Source organism: Cnephaeus nilssonii, assembly GCF_951640355.1.
Source record: "Cnephaeus nilssonii genome assembly, chromosome: X".
NCBI classification, from domain to species: domain Eukaryota; kingdom Metazoa; phylum Chordata; class Mammalia; order Chiroptera; family Vespertilionidae; genus Cnephaeus; species Cnephaeus nilssonii.
The window spans coordinates 89,905,985-89,924,053 of record NC_137071.1 but is presented as its reverse complement, the minus strand read 5'-3'; the positions used below and the strand labels follow the sequence as shown (position 1 = coordinate 89,924,053).

At 44.4% G+C, this 18,069-nt stretch overlaps 1 protein-coding gene across 2 annotated transcripts in view; it reads left to right on the top strand.

The window, feature by feature from the left end:
* Positions 1-587: 587 nt before the first annotated feature.
* VMA21 (vacuolar ATPase assembly factor VMA21) overlaps positions 588-18,069 on the top strand; it is a 29,826-nt gene continuing 12,344 nt past the window's right edge. The window contains exon 1 of one of the 2 annotated variants that reach the window (XM_079764711.1): positions 588-736. The gene's annotated coding sequence lies outside the window, so the exon portion shown is untranslated. Of the gene's footprint in view, positions 742-18,069 lie in introns of both variants that reach the window. The other variant, XM_079764714.1, reaches the window with a different exon arrangement.

Sequence of the window (18,069 nt, the reverse complement as noted above, 5' to 3'; positions counted from 1 at the left end):
TCAGAGACTAAATACCTCTCCCTTGCGAAATTATGTCCCTTCCATTATCTCATTCAATCATCACAGCAGTCCATGAGGGATGAAAGGCAGAGGTGATTATCCTCATTTGGGAGATGAGCAGATTGTAGCTGTTTCTGCCAAAGTGAGGAGGAAACTGGTCTTGCAAGGCGCGTCAGGCCGTAAAAACTGTGAACAGTGCACTGCCCTGGGCGGGGACGGGGTGGGGGGGGGGAGTTCGTTATCGCTGGCCCCAGGACAGATCATCAGATATGGCCTGGGGATCCCCAACACCTGGGGGCCTTCCTGTAAGCCCACGAAAGGGGGCAGAACCATATCTGCAAGACAAAGACCCCAGAAGGTTACAAAAAGTGAAGCCCTGTGTGTTTCTTCACTCTGATTTGGAAATTATTCCCGGAGTCCACTAGTGTTAATAAACCGAGTCCCTCCCTTTCTCTAGGAAGCATGCTTGGTATTTCTTTGGTCTTCTGCAACATTTCGTTCCCTGAACCAGGAAACTAACCGCATTTGTCTCTTACCTCTGGTGAGTGGACAGGGTTTGGGGCCCGGGGGCATGGAACAGGCCTCCAGAAGGCACACGCTGCTGATTTTAGCAGAATTGAACCAGGGGCAGGGGCGGGGACGGGACGGGACTCCAGGCGCTCCCAGACCTCAGCCCAGGACCCGGCTGGCATCTGGAGAAAGTGGACGGACACCTCTGGACCTGTCAACAGTATTGGTAAGGTAAGGTCCCCAGTCAGTCAGGCCCACTCCAAGTGAGTGGAAGGGGGAGCTTGATCACCTCCCCGGAAGTCATAGGACTTTGTCAGGTAAATCAGGAATCAGGACTCCGGAGGTGAGTGAATTCAGATTCCATTAAGGAATTATGGGTTCACTCTTCTGTTTGTTTGTGTGTGGGACTAGCCAATTTGCTACCAAGAAGGGGGGCTGGACGCAGTCTTAACTCCTCAGGTAGGTTCTCACTGAGACGAAGGCCGAGAATTCTGTTGTGGGGCTTGGGTGCCGAGAGTGCCCCATGCCCATCTGGGGAGTTGGGCATTATCTGCTCAGCTCCAGTCTGGGCTAGTCTACTGAGAGAGTGTGAGTACGGATGTTTGTCTGTCTTGGCACATAATTATCTGCTGATTAACTGGTCTGTGTGAAAGCTAAAGCTACTTTGATTTTCTGTTTGCTCATCGGGTTAAAACGTTTGATTTACTGAAGGTTGAACCCGTGATGGTCTGCAAAAGTCTCAAGCAGCGCTGTTGAGTTAGTTTGCTCTCTATCACAGGGATAGTTGATAAAAATTTCTGTCTATGTTTGTGTACTAAGGGCTTTGGTTTGCTCTGTGATTTTGCTGTGTTAGGTTGAAATTTTGGAATTCTGGGGTAGATTTAAAGGTATTTGCAGCTTTTCTTGTCTCTTTTGGCTGGCTGGGACTTTCAGGGTCGGGGCTCACAGCTCTGCAGGGAGGAGAGATTTTACCCACCCTGCCCCTGCCTGTGCTGATTAAGGATCTTTTCTTTAAGGAGACCCTCCAGGCTTTTAGTAAATTTCCCTGCACCCTTGTCTGTCTCTCGCCACCGATCATCATGGGTTTGGGACAAAGTAAACCCACTGTTCTCAATTGCATGTTGGAAAATTTTGAAAAGGATTTTATTGAGGACTATGGTATTAAAATGAACCCGAAAACACTGAGGAAATTCTGTGAATTAGAATGGCCAGCCTTTGGGGTCAGCTGGCCCCTGAAAGGCTCTTTAGATGTAGGACTGGTCAGGGCAGTCATGATAGACCCCGAACACCCAGATCAGTTCCCTTACATAGACAGCTGGTTAGGAATTGCTCAAACCTTGCCGCCTTGGGTCCGGTTCTGTAAAGTTTTAGTAGTAGGAGAAAAGAAACAGATCTCTCAGAAGGGAACACAAGCCCTTGTTCTGCCAGGATCTCTTGAGGAAGTTCCGCTAGTTTTACCATCTCCATATGTGCCACAGGCAGCACCAAATGCTTCCCCAGCTGGTCTGAAAGGTCCAGAAACATCGCCCCCTTTGTTTCTCCTCAACCAGGCTATCCAGAGCCAGTTGGGCAGCATTTGCATTCAGCCGATCAAGGGCCCAGGCCACAAACAGCACGTCAGATGCCTCTAAGGAAGATTCAGGGTGCCAAAGTAGTTGGCAAAGATGGGACCTTGCAGGAGGGAGGGCCAGTCTATTATTATTAGCCCTTTACAACAGTGACATCTTGAATTGGAAGCATCACACCCCAGCTTATTCTGAAAAACCTCAGGCTATGATAGACCTCTTAGAAACCATCTTCCAGACCCAGAAGCCCACCTGGGTGGACTGCAAGCAGCTCCTTTTCACGTTCTTTAACACTGAGGAGCACAGGAGACTAGTAACAGAGGCTCGGAAGTGGCTCCAGACTCAGGCCCCTGCAGGAATATTAGATACAGACAGATGAGCCAGGAAGGCCTTCCCAGATGAGGAACCCGTTTAGAACCCGAACTCAGAAGACAGAAGGGCCAGGCTAGAAAGATATCGGCTGGCCTTCCTCCAGGGGGTCAGGGCCAGAGCCAAGAAGCCCACCAATATGGCTAAAATTTCTGAGGTTTTCCAAAAGCCTGACGAAAGTCCAGCAGCTTTCTATGAGAGACTATGTGAGGCATACCGGATCTACATCCCCTTTAGACCTGAGGCCCCAGAAAATCAAACCATGGTAAATGCCGTTTTTGTAGGCCAAGCCCAGCCTGACATCAGGAGAAAATTACAGAAACTGGAAGGGTTTGCAGGAAAGAATGCTACTGAACTTCTAGAGATAGCTAACAAGGTTTTCATCAATCGAGACAGTGCAGCAAGGAAGGAGGAAGAAAAGAGAATACAAAGAAGGGCCAATATAATAGCAGTGGCTTTTAGAGGCTCAGGCTCCCAGACAGATCAGCAAGGATACAGACCAGGGGGAAAAGGAAGAGCGAGCCTGAGACGAGACCAGTGTGCCTATTGTAAGGAAACAGGATACTGGAAAAATGAATGTCCCAAACAGCAAAGTAAAAAGACTGGGCCCCCTTTTCCACCCAGTCGCTATCAGCCAGAGCCACCTGAAGCAGATCTCATTGGGCTAGCAATGGCTGATTCTGACTAGGACAGACCGGGCTCTTTTCAGCTAGGCCCCCACGAGCCCATGGTCAGAATGAAAATTGGGGGCCAGACTGTGGACTTTATGGTTGATACGGAAGCTGAGCACTCAGTAGTCCCTCAGAAAGTAGCGCCTCTCAGGAAAGGAGGTCACCATTATTGGAGCTACTGGGGACCAGACCCATAGACCATTCTGCCACCCTCGCCAATGCCAACTTGGCGGTCATCAAGTAATTCATGAATTCCTATACTTGACAGACTGTCCAGTGCCTCTAATGGGTAGAGACCTTTTAGCCAAAATGGGGGCAGAAATCACTTTTGCTCCAGATGGCTCAGCACAGCTTAGCCTAGGTGAGGAAACCTCCCCAATGATCCTGTCCTTAGCAGTGCTGAGGGAGGAAGAATGGAGACTTTATACCCCCCAGACAAAGGCCTCACCATTAGAACCTGAATTAGAGAAGTAATTCCCGCTGATCTGGGCAGAAGGGAATCCTCCAGGCCTGGCTAAGGACCACGCCCCAGTGCTAATCAAGTTAAAGCCTGGGGCACAGCCTGTTAAAATCCTCCAATATCCAATTCCAAGGGAAGCACGCCTAGGAATCCAGGTCCACTTAGGCCGGCTGCTCCAGTGGGGACTTGTTAAACGATGCAGGTCTCCATGAAACACGCCTCTCTTGCCTGTCAAAAAGTCTGGGACTAAAGACTACCACCCGGTGCAGGATCTACGGGCTGTTAATGAGGCTGTTATAACCTTGCATTCAGCACTGCCGAACCCTACACTCTTTTGGACTCATCCCATCAGAAGCGGAATGGTTTACATGCCTAGATCTGAAAGATGCCTTTTTCTGCCTTAGATTAGCTCCTTCCATTCAGCATCTCTTTGCTTTCGAATTTGAAAACCCAACTACAGGGGCCAAGGAGCAGTTCACCTGGACCAGACTGCCACAAGGGTTCAAGAACCCCCCTACTCTTTTTAGTGGAGCACTAGCATCTGATCTGTCTAAGTTCCCAGGACAGGACTTGGGGTCTGTTCTACTCCAATATGTAGACGACTTCCTACTGGCCAGCTCCACACGAGCTCAGTGCTGGGAGGGAACACGAGCCCTTCTGAGACTACTAACTGAAATAGGTTATCGGGTGTCTAAGAAAAAGGCACAGATTTGTCAGAAAGAAGTCAAGTATCTAGTCTTGCAGATCACCCAAGGAAAATGAAGGCTAGGGACTGAAAGGAAGCAGGCAGTATGTGCCATCCCAGTCCCTAGCACCCGGCGGCAGATTTGGGAATTCCTGGGAGTGGCAGGATTCTGTCAAATTTGGATCCCAGGGTTTTCAGACCTGGCCAAGCCTCTCTATGAAGCTTTAAGAGGAGAAGAGAAGGCACCCATTGACTGGGGTCCGGAACAGGAGAAAGCCTTCATCACCATAAAGGCAAAGCTCACCGAGGCCCCAGCACTAGGGCTACCAGATGTGACACAAGACTTTAATCTTTTTGTTCACGAGAACAGCGGGGTAGCCCTGGGAGTTCTAACCCAGGAGTTTGGACCCTGGCAAAGACCAGTAGCCTATCTCTCCAAGTGGATTGACCCAGTTTCCTCCAGGTGGCCCCCGTGCCTCAGGGCCCTTGCAGCCACGGCATTATTAATCAAGGAAGTGGATAAGCTTACCTTAGGACAAAACTTAAATGTAAAAGTACCTCATGCTGTGGTCACCCTGATGGAAGCAAGGGGGCAGCACTGGCTGACTCATGCTCGAATGACTCGGTATCAAGGGTTGTTATGTGAGAATCCTAGGGTCCGATTAGAAGCAGTGAGAACACTTAATCCTGCCAACTTTCTACCTGTTGCTGAGGGAGCCCCTGAGCATGATTGCCTGGAAGTCCTAGAGGAGGTTTATTCCAGCCGGCCAGATCTAAGGGATAGGCTCCTGCAAAACACAGACTTGGTATTGTTCACAGACGGCAGCAGCTTCTTAGATGAAGGAAAAATACGAGCCGGATATGCAGTGGTATCAAACTTTGAAGCACAGGCCCTGCCTGAAGGATGGTCAGCACAGAGGGAAGAACTTTGGGCCCTAGTAAGAGCCCTAGAACTCAGTAAGAATAAGTGTGCCAACATCTACACTGACTCGCGCTATGCCTTTGCTACCCTGCATGTCCATGGGGCCATATATAAGGAAAGGGGGCTCTTGACAGCAGGACGAAAAGGAATCAAAAATTAGAATGAGATTTTAAAGTTACTTGAAGCAGTCTGGGAGCCCAAGGAAATAGCCGCCATCCATTGCAAAGGTCACCAGAAAGGGAAAGACGCAGTATCAGAAGGAAACCAGCGTGCTGATACCGCAGCCAAGCTGGCTGCTAAAGAACAAGCAGCACAGGCACGGATCATGTTGGCCTCCGAATTACCTGAACCTCCAAAGTACACTCCTCAGGAAGAGAAATGGGCCCAGAAAGAAGGGTGCAAGAGAACAATAGGAGGCTGGTGGATACTCCCAGATCATAGGGTCTATGTCCCAGAACAGTTAGCCCATAAGGTAGTCCTCCAGCAGCATGAACTCACTCATTTATGAAAGGCTGCCCTAGAAGCTTTGTTAGGCAGGTACTACCTAATTGCCTGTCTACCCTCCTTGTGTGCCTCAGTCTCTCAGCGTTGCCTCCTCTGTGCTCAGAACAATGCTAAACAGGGTCCTGTGCGACCGATAGGAGTTCAACGGTGTGGGCAAGCTCCTTTTGAGGACTTAGAAGTAGATTTTACAGAGAGCTCTTGTACTCTTCACTCAGCTTCCCGAATGTTAATAGTTACCTAACCATAGTACAATTATCAAAATGGGGAAACTGACATTGGTATGATACTATTAACTAAACTACAGATATTATTCAGATTTCAACATTTTTTACATGCAGGCTTTTTTATTTTGGTATACAGTTCTTTGAAATTTGATCATATATATATATATTTGTTTAACCACCATTATAATTGATGTACTCGATTGAACTCCCCTCCCCTCACTGCTTATGCATTTGTATATCTGATTCTGTGATTCTCCTGACATGGTTGCTTCATGAGCGGTAAAAATTCAACTTGCTTAATTGAAATGGTAGATGCTGAAGAGTCAAATAGAATACTTGCGTAGCAAAGCAGGGCAAAAAAAAATAAATTAAGAAATATATTTTCAAGAAATGTTCATCAGTACTAAGATTGCAAATATATACCTACAAATCCCTTTAAGCTACCCCCAGAAGAGTTATTTGGTCTATATGCAAATATCCCAGATTAAGAAAATCACATTTCTATGTTAGAACAGGCAGATTTCTAATACAGTATTCTTTTGGAATGACATAAATCAGTTAGGACTACTGTCCAGATATTTTAACTATCCTCAATGGTTATTTTTCCTTCCTTCCTTCCTTCCTTCCTTCTTTCCTTTCTTTCTTTCTTCTTTTTTTCTTTCTCTTAATATTATCTCCCAATTCTCTGTTGTATATACAAATTTAAAATGTTCAATGATGAAAAATAAAATATTAGTCTTTATATAAATATGAATTACTTGTCTTAGACTCTATGCTTACTAATTTTCATAATAGACTAACTATAAAGTCTTTCCAATATCCCCAAGTTAATCCCATCTTGCTTTAAATTACCGTGCTTTCAAGTTTTGCCTCAGATTCTAGTCAAGGCTATTAAAAAATATATTAAGTAAAACACAATTAAGGACAGGTGTTTTTTTAAAGTAACAGAAAAGAGTAATAAAATATTTCTTAGTATTTTACCTTGAAAATTCTCAGGATTACTTTATTCAACTCACTCAGTTAAAATTTTATACTATACAATATTAACAAGTAAATTATTGCAATGACCTAATCCAGCACTACCTGAAGCAATGACTAAAACTTTCTAAGGAAAGATAGCTAAACAAGATACAAATAAATACAAACCATAAGGGAAAAGACTGAAAAAATTAAATATGCTACAATAAAGAACTTCTGTTCATCAAAATAATCCCATATGTTATTTACTGAGACAACATATGGTATGGCGCCTTTTTAATAAAAGTAATAAAACAAGGAAAACTAAATATTTAGGCATTCATAAATATGTAACAAAAAATTTAACAGGCAATTAAATAAGAAACTAAATTTTGAATAATGATTAGCAATGAGCAATCTGGCAGAACTATTAAGAAGCAGAGTGTGGCCCCGGGTCTGGGTGAGGCCGTGGGCCCCTGGATCCGGGTGAGCCTGGGTCCCGGGTCCGGGTGAGGCCGTGGGCCCCTGGATCCGGGTGAGCCTGGGTCCCGGGTCCGGGTGAGGCCGTGGGCCCCTGGATCCGGGTGAGCCTGGGTCCCGGGTCCGGGTGAGGCCGTGGGCCCCTGGATCCGGGTGAGCCTGGGTCCCGGGTCCGGGTGAGGCCGTGGGCCCCTGGATCCGGGTGATCCTGGGTCCCGGGTCCGGGAGAGGCCGTGGGCCCCTGGATCCGGGTGAGCCTGGGTCCCGGGTCCGGGTGAGGCCGTGGGCCCCTGGATCCGGGTGATCCTGGGTCCCGGGTCCGGGTGAGGCCGTGGGCCCCTGGATCCGGGTGATCCTGGGTCCCGGGTCCGGGTGAGGCCGTGGGCCCCTGGATCCGGGTGAGCCTGGGTCCCGGGTCCGGGAGAGGCCGTGGGCCCCTGGATCCGGGTGAGGCCACGCGACCCTGGGTCTGGGAGAGGCCACGCGCCCCTGGGTCCGGGTGAGGCCATGCGCCCCTGGGTCCGGATGCAGCTGAATCCTGGGTCTGGGCGAGGCCGTGTGCCCCTAGATCCGGGTGAGGCTGGATCCCGGGTCCGGGTGAAGCCGTGGGCCCCTGGATCCGGGTGAAGCCGTGCCCCTGGATCCGGCCGAGACCAAACCAGAGGGAGTCGGACCTGCATTACCACCATTTGTCCACCATCCAGAGCTGAGGGGTCAGTGCCGACATGTACTCATAAGGAACTGGTGGACATTGATATTGGGTCTCAAAAGAACTGTTGGACCAGAAAGAAACTCACTACAGACTGATTCATTTTCCTGTCAGCATAACTATTATTGCTCGTCGCACATTCAATTCTTTTAAGTATATCTCTAGTGACACAGGATTTCGCTCATCTAGGGGAAATGATGAACAACATAGACTGATGAACAAGAACAGAACCAGAAACAAGGAGGCATCGATCGGACTATCGGGCCTCAGAGGGAGGATAGGGGAGGGTGGGGGGAGGGGGGAGAGATCAACCAAAGGTCTTGTGTGCATGCATATGAGCCTAACCAATGCTTAAGTTCAACAGAGGGTTGGGGCATCCATGGGGAGGGGTGTGGGATGGGAATGGGGGGATGAGGACAAATATGTGACACCTTAATCAATAAAGAAATTAAAAAAAAAAAAAGAAGAAGCAGAGTGCCTGGGTTCAAATTCTGACTTTGTCACCAAACGCTGGCATGACTTTGGCAAATAACTTGACCTCTTTGTGCTTCAGTGGCCTTGTGTGTAAAGCATAATTCATTCACAGGGTTATGATAAGGTTATAAGTTAATACAGTTATAGTGTGTAAAACAATACCTGGCATGTAGTGAGAGTCATACAAGTGTTAGCTACTATTATTGTTTTGAGGAAATGAATGGCAGAGGATGGAATAGGTGATAAGGCCATAGGAGAATTTAAATGATCAAGAATGATGTAGTTTTTGAATTGGCAGTAAGTTCACAAGTATTCATGATTAAAATCTATAAAAGAATTCAAGGTATTCTAACATAGATCAGTGAGGATGGTAAAAAATTAAGAGAGTGAAAAGAGATGCCACACTATGGAAGATATAGGTTGCAATACATACATAGCCAAATAATTAAAGTCTGGAATAGATAAGGAAAAGTGCTCAACGAACTAAAAAGGAAAAGACAACCCAACAACAAGTGGGTAAATGACATTACTAGACATTTCATGGGGGATGAAGCCAAATAGTCCATAAACATTTAAAAAGATCCTCAAACTCAATAAATGCCAATTACAATCACAGCAAAATACCCACTCTACCAGTTGCCTAGGGCTGCCATAACAAAATGCTACAGACTGTGTGACTTTAACAACAGAAATTTGTTGTTTCACAGTCTTGGAAGCTGGAAGTCCAAGATCAAGGTTCAGTTTCTCCAGAGGCTTCTTTGTCTTGCAGATGACTATCTTCTCACTGTGTCTTCCTCCTATAGTCACCCTTCAGTTTGTGTGTGTTTGTATTCTAATATCCCCTTCTTATAAGGACACCAGTCACATTGGTTAAGGGCCCACCCTAACGACCTCATTTTACATTACTAGTAATTACTTCTTTGAAGAACTTGTCTCCAAATATGGTCATATTAGGAGGTACTGTGGGTTAGGACTTCAACATATGAATTTTTTGGGAACACAATAGAGTCCATAACATACACCCACCAGAATGGCAATGTTCATCTCCAAGAGAAACCCATGCACATATACACCTGGAGACATACACATATACAGGAATATTCATAACCACATGTTGGTTATGGCAAATGTTCACTACCAGTAGGAAGCATTAATAAATGATAATAGATGCATAACACTGGGATCCTATATAGCAGAGAAAATAAATGAAATACAGTTATAATGCAATAATATAGATCAGCAATTTCCAACCTTTTTCATCTCATGGCACACATAAACTAATTACTAAAATTTTGCCTCACACCAAAAATATATTATTTTTTGTTGATCTGACAAAAATAGGTATAATTTTGATTCATTCACACCAGACAACTATTGTTGAGTTGGCTGTTGTCATTTTTTCATTTGACAATCTAAGGGAAAAGAGGTCAGTGCCCCTGACTAAATAGTCAGGTATTGCATGTTTTAAAAATTCTTGTGGTACACCAGTGTGCTTCTTGCAGAACAGTATTTGAAAAATCATTGATAGAGATGAATCTTGGGAGTATCACCCTTTTTTTTAAAATTCTCACCTGAGGATATTTTTCCCATTGATTTTTAGAGAGAATGGAATGCAGGGAGGAGAGAGAGAGAGAGAGAGAGAGAAGAGACACATCGATTGGCTGCCTCCCACATATGCCCTGACCGGAGCCAAGATCAAACCTGCAACCAAGGTACGTGTTCTTGACCGGAATTGAACTGTTGACCCTTCAGTCTGTGGGCCGGTGCTCCAACCAGTGAGCCAAACCGCCCAGGGAAGAGTATCACTTTTGGCAAAAAAAGTCACAATAATAAATGCAGAACCTCTCCCAGTAAAATACAATGTTCAAAAGCAAACAAAACTAAGCAATATGTTGTTTAAACATAAACACAGTTAATTATTTTTTTAAAATCAAGGGAATAATAAACAATAAGCAAAAAATACAATAGTGGTTAGTCCTGAGAGGGAAAGGAAAGGGATGCTGTTTTGAAAATAAAAAGTGGTAATTACATGGGTGTTCATTGAATTGCTATTATTTTTATCTACACATACTTTATGAATATTTTCTATTTACACATTTTTATTTTTAAAAATCTTTTAAAACTGAGCATTTGAAGAACAGGAACAAAGAGCTGGAATTGAATCCATAATCACAATTCTTTACAGACTAACAATGAAAGGATTCTACATACCTTCTCAAGCAACATCCCTTGCTAGGCAGTCTCTAAAATGCCCCCCTAAACACCCTCACCTTCTTGTATTTATGTCCTTGTGTAATTCTCGGTCCTTGAGATTGGGCCAAACCTGGTGATTCATTTCCAATAATTAGAATATGACAAAAGTGATAGGATGCCACTTCCAAGATTAGGTACAAAAAGCCTGTGGCTTCTGTCTTGCTATCCCTCTCCTGATCTCTCACTCTCTTGCTTCTCAGATGGAAGTTAGCTGCCATGTTTTGAGCTACCCTATAGGGAGGCTCATGTGGCAAAGAACTGAGGGCATCATCAGTGGCATCTGGTCAGCGGCCAGCTAGTGAAGAGCTGAGGCCCTCAGTCCAATGGCCTTGAAGGAATGAAAGACTGCCTACAATCATTAAGTGATCTGGGAAGTGGAACCTCTCCCAGACAAGCTTGAGATTACTGTAGCACCAGCCAACACTTGATTGCAGGCTTGTGAGAGATTCTGAGCCAAAGGACCCAGTCAAGCCAGCTTACATTCCAGACCTACACAAACTGAGATAATAAACATTTGCTGTTTTAAACCACTGAGTTTAGGAGTAATTTTTATGCATCGATAGACAGAAATATAAAGTCTGCTTCTAGGATTTATTTAAAGAACACATATGTCTCTATGAAGATGTACATTCAGATATATTGATTATATTTATAATGGTGATAAAACTGAAGTAACCTAAAAATTCAATAGTAACAGAATGGTTAAATAAATTATGATACTTTAATGTAATATCAGGCAACTATTTAAAATGACAATATACCACAGACATTAACAGGATAATAAGAAACCAACTACACACTATGCCCATAAATTTCACAATTTACATGAAGTAGTCATATTACTTGAAAGATACAAATTAACTCAACATTTCTTAAAAATAAATAGAGCCGAAACCGGTTTGGCTCAGTGGATAGAGCGTCAGCCTGCGGACTCAAGGGTCGCAGGTTCGATTCCGGTCAAGGGCATGTACCTTGGTTGCGGGCACATCCCCAGTAGGGGGTGTGCAAGAGGCAGCTGATCGATGTTTCTCTCTCATCGATGTTTCTAACTCTCTATCCCTCTCTCTTCCTCTCTGTAAAAAATCAATAAAATATATTTAAAAATAAATAAATAGAAAACTGGAAGTCCTATATCTATTAAATGAATTGAATAGAATTCTGAATTAAAAATTGTCCCACAAATAAAGCCACATTAATTCTTTTTTATTTCTATCAAACTTTTAAGGAATATGCAATACCAATGCTATAAAAACTCTTCCAAAAAATATAAGATGAGAGACATTTCCCATATTATTGTATGATACCAGCATTACTCTGACACCAAATCCAGACAAAATGGTATAAGAAAAACCTTAAACTAAACCAAAACCCAACATCCCTCATGAATATAGTGTGAAAATCTTTAACAAAATATTAACAAATTGATCATGTAATATATAAAAACTCAGTGATGTTTATTCTGGCAATGCAAAGTTGGTTCAACATTCAAAAATAAATTGATGTAACCCATCACATTAACAGCCTAAAGAAGAAAAACCACATGATAGCACATCCATTCATAATAAAGCTCTGAGCAAACTAGGAATAAAAGGAAGCTTTCTCTTCTTGAAAAAGGATATTTATAACAATAACAATAACAAAACACCCGTAACATAATTAATGGTGAGAGAATTGAATGTTTCCCTCTAAGATTGGGATCATAACAAGGATGTTTACTGTCATCACTCCTATTAGACATCATACCCAAGGTCTTAGTCAATGCACTAATGCAAGGAAAAGATATGAAAGCCTTCAAAATGGAAAGTAAATAGAATGGAATGGGGGGAAAAAACTATCCATATTCACAGGCAATATGAATGTCTTTGTAGAAAATTCCAAGGAATTTACAGAAAAGCTACTAGAACAGGATACAAGACCAATATTTTATTTATTGTCTATTTGTCCCACTGGAGTATGAGCTCTATAAAAAAAGAACTTTAGTCTGTTTTGTTCAGTGCTGTTTCCCAGGGACCAAGAACAATGTATGACACCTAGTAGGTGCTCAATAAATATTTATTGAATAAATGGTTGAATATATGTTTCAGTGTGATTCCTCTAGAATTTGTCACCCCCTCAAAATGTGCATGATCTTGAGGAATTTACAATTCAATTATAGGGACAGAATCCAAAAGTGAAGCAACTTCTACCTGAGTCACCACAAGCAGCACTGGAACAGAATGAAGGGTCAGTGTTGAGTTACGAAGCGAAGGGACTTGGGAATTGCAAAGTGACTTGTGAGGATAGCTTTTGAGTGATTGGGGTTTCAGGGGTGCAGAAGGACTCTCAAAAGAAACCTTGCCCTCAGACTACACCATAATGGTAGAGCTCTTTCTGGAATCATTCCCCTAGGAAATCCAGAAAAGACTCTCTCTGAATGTGCCACAAAAAAACCTTCTGTACCTCATACATCATTAAAAATTGAGGGCATTGCCAGTCTGTTCCATCAGGCTTCTCAGGTAAAAGGAAACCCAACTTAAGAAAAAAAAAATGATGCAGATCCATGGGGTGGCAACACTGAGCCAATCTTTTGTCTCCAGGACCCCTGAAGAACTTTGGCTTCCCCAACTGCCTCTGTGTCAGCTGCAAGGGTCACATTTGCCCCACAGAGGCCCAGCAGCTGCCAGACTTGGCCAAAAGTGTTAACCCTGCTGTGCTGGCCAAGGCCCTGGGTCCCTGCCGGCTTTTGAACCTTCTCTAACTCAACAGCAAACAGCGTCTCACCCTCAAGGCCACACCTGATCTGTAAGCGTTTTCTCTTGAAGGATCTCCTCCTGTCCTTGAAGGAAGCCCCTGAGCACAAGCAACCTTGGGTGCTTTGGCTGTGTTGGAAGAAAGATAGTGAATGCCCACCCCCCCCCCCCGCCCCTCTTTCCTGCTTTCTCCCTTTCTGACCACACAGTCTTATTTCCAGCTCCTGACTACACAGCTTTCTTACCTCCAGCCACTCCTGCATCTAATTTGGGTCCTACTGTCTTGCCTAGGTGGTAGCAAAGGCTGATTTCTCCCCGCTACTCTGTCATTGCTTTGCTTGGCCCATTGTCAATCAGGCAGGTAGCAAAGCTCTGGTTGGTTTCTACTATGTACCAGGCCTTGGGCCAGGGAAAGCACTCCCCTCTCTTCACCCTCTCGGCTGGCACCTCAGCTTCACCATCTGGGAAATGAAAGGGTTGAATTCTGTGATCTTGAAAGTTCTTTCCAGCTGCAACAGTCTAGGAGAGTATTTGAATGCCTTCCTTTTGAAGCTCTGAGTTCTGTAGGAAAACGATTACCAGAAAAATGTTTCCAGGTTGGTCACTGGCTTCTGTCAGGGACTCACTGTTTGACAACTGTTGTGTAGACTTAAGTGTTATTTACATGCAAAAATATTTTACTAAGGGACGCCATCATTTCCCTAGTGTTAGGGGCCAGAGATAACAACCCATTACAGGCCTTCCCTGTTATATGAAGAAAGAAAGATTCATTCACTCATTCAGTTAAGCCCAACTGTGTACACAAATCTGTACTAGGTACTATAAAAAATATGCTTGATCTCACCACAGCTCAGAGAACACAAATCATCTGATTTGGGAAGGAAGAGACTAGTCATCAGAGGGCAACCCACTCTCCACATTAACCCTCAACCCAGGGGGTGAGCCCACCCAGCTCCAGTAGCTCTGATAGTCTAATAGCCACTCCTTAGAATAGGAGAAAGCAAACTCCCCATAGCTTCTGCCCTTGGATGCTAGTTCTTCAGCTCCCTTTGCTTTGTACTCACTACTAATGAAATCTCCCCTCTAAACATCTGAAGACATAGCTCTTCTCATTCTTCTCTTCCTCAGGCTGCATAGCCTGTTCCTGCAGCCATTTCTCAGGTGACACCTGTGGTCAGGGCTTGCTGTCCACCATACTCTCTCTGTTCCCATTTCTTTGAAGCAGCTTTCTGTGTTACATCCTGGAAATCTTTCTCTTGCAGCAGATCACAAAGATGCCAGTGTAACAAAGACCACCACACGGGTTGCATTGGGATTGTAAAGTGGAAAGAGATGTCTTGGCTCTTAGAAAAGAATTTATGATCTCAAAAAGAGACAGTTCTCCAACTACCATCTTTTTTAAAAAAAACTTATCCCAGAAAGGCCATTAGAAATTCCTCTAGTCCCACCCACATCATTGAAAGATGGGGAAGTGAAGAGACTTGCACAAGAGCACACCTGAGTCTTGGACAGAGTCACACTTGGTCCCCAGATCTTTTTATCCCCAGCTCAGTTTTCTTTCCCCCGTGTTTTATCATGACTTCACAGTTTATCAAGTGATTACTACACCCACGTGGTCATCAGATCCTCACAACAAACCATTTCCAGATGAGTTAAACAAATGCCCACAAAGGGACACTGACCTGTGGTCACCAACAAGTGTTGGCAAGTATTTGGAATAGGAGATGGGATAGTTACACTAATCTCTGCCACTGGCAGTCTACTTATAGAGGCTAGAAAGACAAGTTGGCTGTCTTAGAGACACTGAGTTTCTTGTTTCTGGAGGAAGAATAGACACTAGATGACCACTTGGCAGTTCTGCGATGATGCGAGTCTCCACTGCTCCACTCATTTCCAGGGCAATATTTGCTCTAACTTGTCTGATGGGGTTCATGGCCTTTTTGACCAGGAGAGCTATGAAATGATGGCCACCTTGACCAGGCCCTCAGATATGTGGAAAGCCAGATGCCAGTGACATGTGATAAAGTACATGTCAGTGACATGCTCCCATGGTAAAGTGGGTGGCAGGAGGCTGCCAGGGTACCTTCTTGGCATAGGACTTTCCAGTACTGAACTTTTAACTACTATTCTCATGCAGTCACATCTCGGCCTGACCAGGAATCAGAGGACTGAGCACATAACTTTGTCAAATCACGATTTTCCAAAGAACACTTATTTCTTGGCACAAATTTTGGCCTTCTTGTTTGAGAAAGGCCCTGGACAGCTCCAGGAAGCCTGCTCCTTTCTCATGGCCTCTTGCCTTCCTCAGACCTGGAATACCAGCTTGTCCACCACAAGGGGGTGCTGGACATAATTCTTTGAAAGAAGATCTAGATTCCCTCAGGCTTTACACAATGGGGTACTGAGAGCCTGGAGGGTGGAAGGCAGGATGAGGAGGAATGAAACTTGGCCCTTATGCCTTTTAAGTGCACTAGGTCAGCTCTGTACTGCCAAGATTCTTAGGGGAATCACTTTGGAAACATCTTCTAAATCCTTTTCTTCTGGCTTTAATCATCTCTCAGCACAATTTAGGGAGCAGAGAAACAGAAGAGAGTGGGGTGAGGGGAGCCAAAGAAGTGGCCCTAGCAGGATTCTCAGTGCAACTCTGACTGAGGGCACATATTCAGGCCCTGTGCTGTGGTAGTACAGAGATGAAAAAGCCCCCAGACATGTCCACCTCTCCCGTACTAGTGTACAGTCTAGTGGGAGACACTAGAAGCCCAACCAACTAATTTTATTCAAAGAATATTGGTAGTGCAGCTCAGGCTGGGTGTGACAGCTTCCATAGGTTGGGAACACTTGGAGACTCAGATTTCACCCTGCGCTCAGACCTCAGGGGCCTTAGCCCACCCAAACCTGGCCCCTGCCCCACCCCACTTGCTTGGCTCACAGAAAGACCACCTAGAAACCTGACCCAGAGATCTCAGCGCCTAGCTGCAAGCTCAGTGATGGGCAGTGTTTCTGAACCATGGGGTTTGATGGAGCCCTGGTTTTACTTTCTGGGTGCTGGCACTCTCTTCTTCACTCAACCAACTGGTCTCAAGTCACCTCTGCCCCTAGCCCTTGTTGAGCACAGCATGTGTATATCTTGGGGTATGATCCTAATCACATCAGTCCTTGGGGTTTCCTTGCCAAGTACCCCTTCCCATAGCACAGCCTGAGGTGGCAAGCCCATCTGGAAAGCACTGGAGCCAGGATCCTTCACCTTGGGACCCTGCTGCATGTCACGGGTCATGGTTCTTCTGACAGTAACAAACCCCGTGATGTGCCAGGGGATTTGAGACCCTAGGCTGACCCTGCATCACGCTGGGCAGGGGTGGGGCCTGGTTTACTGCTCCCCAGCGCCTAATTTTGCTTTGCAAGAAGGTCCATAGGCTCTACTTAGTGCATTACAAGTCTTAACTCCTAGTCCAGGTGGGTGAGACTAATCCTCAGTCATGGACTAATCCAAGCATTCCCTGACTCCATTAGCAAGACCCTTCATCAGCTCTAAGATGCTAACTTAGCTCTCCTGCAGATGGAGATGGGAAAAGTGGCCTAATGTAAATTTTAGGGAAATGGTTGAGAGTCAGGAGATAAGGGGCCCTATGAGGTCTTCACTAAGGTGACCAGATTTTAACATTGGTAAAGCGGGACACCGTTGACCGGGGGGTGGGGTTGGGGGGGGGTGTTCTTGATTAAAAATTTGGTCTATATGGAGCAACAAAAATTTTCATAGAACGCAAAAATAGTATTGTAATATATTGTTTTAAATTTCAACATAAGTATAATTTACAAATATAATAAATAAAAAATTATGTATAGTATTATTTTATTCTTTGGCATATTTCTCATTTGAGTGAATTTTTTTTAGTAGATTGCTGTCGTTGTTTAAAAGGTCATGAATTTGCCGTAACGTAAGTCGTAAGTGTCACTTTCAAGGCCGGCGCTAGACTTTTTGCCGCCACTATAAAATATAAATAATACGAGTACTGTCTGCTAAATTCAAGAAAATTTATGTATTTATGAAATAAATAAATAAATTACTTACCTAAATTATCTGAATAGCTGAGTTGTAATGACATCACTTGTTTAACTAGTTTACTAGCACGCAGTACGATGTGTATCGTCTGAGAGACAGTTACAAAATGTTTTCATCGTTGCCAATCCCCAAAAATGCCTTTGTTCATTAAGTCCAAACAATGGTGGTCGAATTCTAACAACTGATCAACAATGCGAACTTTGATAAGCAGTTCTCGATAATCAGTTCTCAACAATTATTTGTTATTATTAAAGTTTAACATTATAAAATTAACAAAAATAATATAAAACTCATATCCTGGCTAAGTAGCCGCATGGCCGCCGAAAACCGTATATTCCCTTCCCGTTCTCCCGCTGTTCCCTAGCTTGTCGTGCATTCTTTCCAAAAATCGGGACTTTTTAAAAATGCCACGGGACGCGGGACAAATTGTTAAAAATCGGGACTGTCCCGCCAGAAGCGGGACGTCTGGTCACCTTAGTCTTCACCCAACTTCCAAA